The sequence below is a fragment of the Alexandromys fortis genome, unplaced genomic scaffold (genome assembly GCF_014885135.2).
Source record: "Alexandromys fortis isolate MF-2015 unplaced genomic scaffold, M_Fortis_MF-2015_v1.1 scaffold_125, whole genome shotgun sequence".
Taxonomy (NCBI): Eukaryota; Metazoa; Chordata; class Mammalia; order Rodentia; family Cricetidae; genus Alexandromys; species Alexandromys fortis.
Window position 1 is genome coordinate 3,394,844 of NW_026068026.1, and position 5,932 is coordinate 3,400,775.

A 5,932-nucleotide genomic window follows, 5' to 3' on the forward strand; every position below is an offset into this window, starting at 1 on the left:
GATTGCCCAGGTAGTCTGTTGTCTCTGTCATTTATGGCACATTTTGGATATCTCTCATTTGTTAAGTAATATTTATTCCCTTCACAGATCTTTAACGGAGTTGAAGATTATATAATTGTAATTACTCTCTACATTATTTAGACTCCTTGAGATAAAATGTCTGGTAAAACTTTTGTTCTCAATATTGTTTGTTATATCTATTATTTGTTATTATTGTTTACAGTTGTATTTGGTTTAGTTCTTTCTTATTTAGATAAAAAGGGGGAGATGTAGGGATAAGCCCGCCCCTTGGGCAGGCCCACCTCGGGCGAATGTTTACTGATAAATTGGGTGCTCAGAAGCCATGCGCCCCTTGCTTCCTGCTTCTGGTACTCCGCTGGAACCTTGGTTTCATGAGTCTGGTTTTGTCATTAAAATTGTTCAAATACCTATTACTATTGGTCTTCATTAATCCAAACCGCCACAATTTCTGATCTCTACCATTGCTGCAGAGGCACAGGACACAGGAAATCATGTGAACAAAATACCCATAAATACAATATTAAAATGAATATTTTTTTAAAAAGTAAACTAAAAAGGCAATCATAGAGTAAGTAAAGAGCAATCTTTTGCTCAAAGATTGGTGCTTTTAGAATGAGGATTGATGAACCTTCAAAATAAATTAGTTCACTAAGTGTCACTTTTCAAATTATTTTATGGCAGTGAAAATAACATGCTGATTACATGTGAACAAAAAGAGTTTAAGCTTCTGAATTACATGCAAACTGTTGTTTCCTTCACAGTTGAAAGGAGGAGGTGTGTCCTCGATGTGAACATTTATCGTTTAAACCTCTCGTCTGTTCTGGTACGGCTGCTAAGAAAGATGTTGGAACTATGTGGAATGAATTATTTTATTCATAGAAAGATGCAAAAAGAATAAAGAAAGATTTAACTTATTACAAAATACAGCTATATTACATGAAATCTAAGTAACTGTATGGTTTGTCAAATAATTTAAAACCTGCAGTTAATGGAGTAATATGAATGCATAGAAATCGTTACATATAGGTAATTAAAATTCTACAAATATACACTGAACATCCCAAAAACATATATATCTTTGACTGTACATCATATATAATTTGGACTATTAGGATTAAGTTTCGTGGGATATTGATCACTTCACCAAATGGAAGATTTCAATATAAAGATTTTGGAACTTTAAATTTCCTTAGCACATTTTATTAAAATGAGGTGTGCTTTCACATAAGATAGATACATGACTTAGCTAACTGACATTGGTAGAAGATAATTAGTAGAAACTTTAATTACATTCCATGTACCATTACACAAAATCCACTCCCTCTGCTTCCATACTGACATATTTATTACTTTTATGTTTTTGATTTTGGAGATTAATATAGAATTACATGCAATATTTCTCTCATTCCTTTCCTCCCTTCAAACCTTCCCATATATACCTCCTTGTTCTCTTTAAAATTCATGGTCATTATATAAATACACACATATACATAACGTTTTTAGTCTATATAATGCTACTGGTATGTATGTTTTCAGACTCATGATGAGCGTTGATAAGCCACAGATTTTCCTGGACACTTCAAACAATGCTTCCTATCATGCCTTTGTCTATCTTGCCAGCCTCCATGTATCATCTTCTCCATCTACAATGCTTATTCCCTCTCCGGTTCACTCTATATTTGCTTGTTCCAATACATACTCCATTTCTTCCTTATCTGCATTTTCCTTTTGAACCTCTCAAACTCCAACACTTACTTTGGTTTGATTAAAAACACTTTGCTATCTCCATTTCTTTGCTTTTTTGGAGATGATATCCTTGGAGGGAATTAGAAAATCTTTATTTTTCACACTTGTCCCCATCCAAAGAGACATATGAAGAATATTCAATACCACTAAATGTCATCTTTGTAAAAGAACAGCAGGCTCCCTTATTGATAGGATCATTATTAAAGAATTTCACAAAATCTCTTTGGGTGATTTGTGATTTTTATTCAAGCCTATTAACTCATTTAAAGAAAGGGACACAAACTTTAGGGATACTGAATGAAGAGGACAACACGCATTTGTGCACACAGAGAGGCACTGGAGAAGTGAGGAAAGTTAAACTTGCAGGCACACTTCTAATGAAAGAGATGCTTAGCCATTCCTTCTCCTGCAAAGCTTGATATGGATGTAGTTTACAACCAGGTGATCTTTTTTTGTTATCTGAAAAGCCAGGCTCTACTTTGATCTTCCAGAATTCATTTCACGTACCCCAGATGCTTTCCCCTAAAACCGCGAGCATTGCTTCTATGCCATTATGAGAGATATCATTTGTACTTGACAGCTGTCTGAGTAACTTCTGTGCCATCCTAGGGCCAGGCCAATCCTGACATGCACAGGTCTTATGTTTACCTCAGGTATTCTACCTTGACCCTTATCTTCGGCATTGTTTCTAAGCTGACAAAAATGCATCCTATGGACAAAGCCATGTATACTCTATAAGGAGTGCTAATGTAAACATGACTGAGTTAATTGTTACCTGAAATTTTTTTTCAAAAATTGTGCTATGTTTACATATGGCAAAAACATAAGCTGATGTCAGACTCCATGAAGTCTAGTCCCAGCTCCAGTTACTTACCTTCATTCTTCCCTCACCCTGATCACTTATCCTTCCAGCTGTAAAGTCTGGAGGGACCTCCCGAACTGCCCAACTCCATGTTGCTTAGGCTTTGTGGGATTTGTGGTTCACCCAGGGTTCTCTCTCTCTCTCTCTCTCTCTCTCTCTCTCTCTCTCTCTCTCTCTCTCTCTCTCTCTCTCTCTCTCTCTCTCTCTGCACTGCGCCCCCGTGTCTGCACTCTGCGCTGGCACTCAATTCACGAGGGCTGGAGGTTAAAATACACAGACACACACAGACAGAGAGACAGAGAGACAGCGACTCGAGTCATCCTATAATTCCCCAAGAATGCCCCCTTTATTGTGTTCAGGGGCGGATTATATAGAGATAGCCACGCCCCAGCCAAACCCACCAGAAACCACTCTCCTGCCATCAGGAACTCCTGAAGATCTGCTCAGAGCAGCTGTAGGCACTCAGATCAGGGGATTACAAGAAATTCAGGATCTGGGGTCTCACTGCTCCCAACACACACACTCTTTCTTTCTTTCTTTCTTTCTTTCTTTCTTTCTTTCTTTCTTTCTTTCTTTCTTTCTTTCTTTCTTTCTTTTTTAAAACTATCTTTTCTCATTTTGCATACCAATCCCAGATTCCTTTCCCTCCCGTCCTCCTGCTCCCTCCTCCTTTTACCCACCACACTTCCATCCACTTCTGAGAGAGAGAGAGAGAGAGAGAGAGAGNNNNGAGAGAGAGAGAGAGAGAGAGAGAGAGAGAGAGAGAGAGAGAGAGAGAGAGAGGGAATTCCCCATGGGGAATCAACAAAGTCTGTTACATCACTTTGAGGCAGGACCAACACCCCCATATCTATGTTGAGCATGGTGTCCTTCCAAGAAGAATGGACTCCAGAAAGCTAGGTCAAGCACTAGGTATAAATCCTGGTCCCAGTGCATGTGGCACCATAGACTGCTCCAGTCTCACAACTGTCGCCCACATTCAGAAGGCCTAGTTTGGGCCTATGCATGTTCCCAAGCTGTCAGTTTGGAGTCAGTGAGCTCCGACTACCTCAGGTGAGCTGTTTCTGTGGGTATCCTCATCATGGTCTTGACCCCTTTGCTCTTCCCTTCCCTCTCTTCGACTGTAATCTGTGAGCTCTGCCCAGTGCTTAGCTGTGAATCTCTGCATCTGAATCTATCAGTTGCTGGGTAAAGTTTCTATGACGACAATTAAGGCAGTCATCAAGTTGATTTCAGGAGAAGGCCAGTTCAGGCATCTTCACCACTATTTCTTAGGGTCTTAACTGGGGTCATCCTTGTGGATTCCTGGGACTTTTCCTGGTGCCAGATTTCTTGTTAGTCTCTTAATGACTCACTCAATCAAGAAATCGCTTCCTTAGCTCTCCCTCTCTGTCCTTCCCCCATTTTGGCCTTCCAGTTCCCTCATGTTCTTCCCCTACTTCCCCTTTCCTCTCCACCATCTCCCATGCTATTCTCCCAATTTTTTCAGAAGTTCTTGTCTACTTCGCCTTCCCAGGGGGATGCATGTAGGTATCTCTTAAAATTCTTCTTGTTACCTAGCTGCTCTGGGGTCATGAATTATAGGCTGATTGTTCACTTATGAGTGAGAACATACCATGTGTGTCTATCTGAGACTGGGTTACCTCACTTGGGATTTTTTTTCTAGTTCTATCCATTTGCTTACAAATTTCAAGCAAGATGTCATTCTTTTATACCTCTGAGTAGTACTCCATTGTGTAAATATACCACATTTTCTTTATCCATTCTTTGGATGAAGGACATCTAGGTTGTTACCAGGTTTTGGCTATTATGAATAATGAATATTATAAATGATGCTGCTATGAATACAGTTGAGCAAATGATTCATCCAGTTTTTAAAAGTGATGAGATGGAACTCCACAGAAGAAGAGGCAGAAAAGCACAAGAATAAAAAATGAATAGAGGATACCAGGAGAACAAGGACCTCTTAGTCAATTAAACTGGTCTCATATGAACTCACAGAAATGGAAGCAGTAAGCACAGTGCCTACCAAGGTCTCCACCATGCCTTCTTCATATGCATTGTGGATTTCAGCTAAGTATTGCTATAGGACTTCTAAGCGTGTGAATGAGTGGATCTCTGGTTCATTTGGCCAGCTTTCGGTGTCTTCCTTCTGTAGGCTTGATGGTTTTTGCTTTATCTTATTTTATTTATTTCATCATGTTGTCTCCTTGATGCCTGTTCTTTTCTAATGAGAAAGAAAAGGACTGGATCTAGACAGGAGTAAAGGTGGAGAGGAACTAGGAGGAATAAAGAAACTTTAATCAAAATATATTTTATAGGAAAATACAATTTCAAAAGAAGGAAAGAAGAGGAGGAGGAGACAGACGAAGAGAAGGAGAAGGGAGATAGTGATGAGGGTCCTAAGCATGTGTATTGTGAACCAATCATCTACATGAATCACGTTTCTTTAAACTCTGATTCTTCAGATTCACATTACCTGAATTTCACATTATTTTACTGATAAACATGTTATATGATTTCACAAGATTTTACTGATAAAACACAAGATTGCAAAGATGAAAATATAAATAAAATTAGAATTAAAGGCAACCTCGTCAAAAATAATTTTTACTCTAATTTTAACTCTGTTTACCTTTACATAAAAATTGTGCAGTTGACCCACTTCTATATATCTCTTTCCTGCCATAGTTTTTCTTACTAACATCCCTGTATGAGAGAAGTGAACATTTCTTATTATTAGTAAATCTCGATTGATATATTAACTAAAGTCCACGGTTAATTGAGATGTTCCAATCTGTGATTCAATGCATAGTATATCACAGTCATATTTCTGTAAGTATTTATTAACTGCCATTGTTCCTCGAATTTTCAGTTCATAAAAAATTGGCTATTTTCAAGAGTCCTGGTCAGATCTTAAACTTATCCCCAGTGGAATTTTTCTGATGCTTTTCTCATTATTAGACTGGGGCTATGGGTTTGGTAGAAGATTACAGAGGTAAGTGCCATTTCTATCACATGTCAAGGGTACATATAATACCAAGATGATTTATGGCCTTTGATGCTGACCTTGATAGCAGGATGAGGTGCTGGTTGGTCCAGTCTCTTCATGGTGAAGCCATTTCCCCACACAATTGCATTCTGTACTCTTTAGAAAAATGTCACTGTATCTGCCCTTTGGGGTCAAGCAAGATACACTTCCAATCAATTCAAGTAGAGTAGCTATATGATTTATTTAGAATTATTTTGAAATGGAGAGATGTCTCTGATCTCTCTTTCTCCAATCACATACATATGTGAGCA

At 38.4% G+C, this 5,932-nt stretch overlaps 1 pseudogene; it reads right to left on the minus strand.

Annotated features, from left to right (window-relative positions):
* The window catches only part of LOC126514771 (ubiquitin-conjugating enzyme E2 N-like), a 14,839-nt pseudogene extending 12,468 nt beyond the window's left edge, over positions 1-2,371 (minus strand).
* Positions 2,372-5,932: the final 3,561 nt, after the last annotated feature.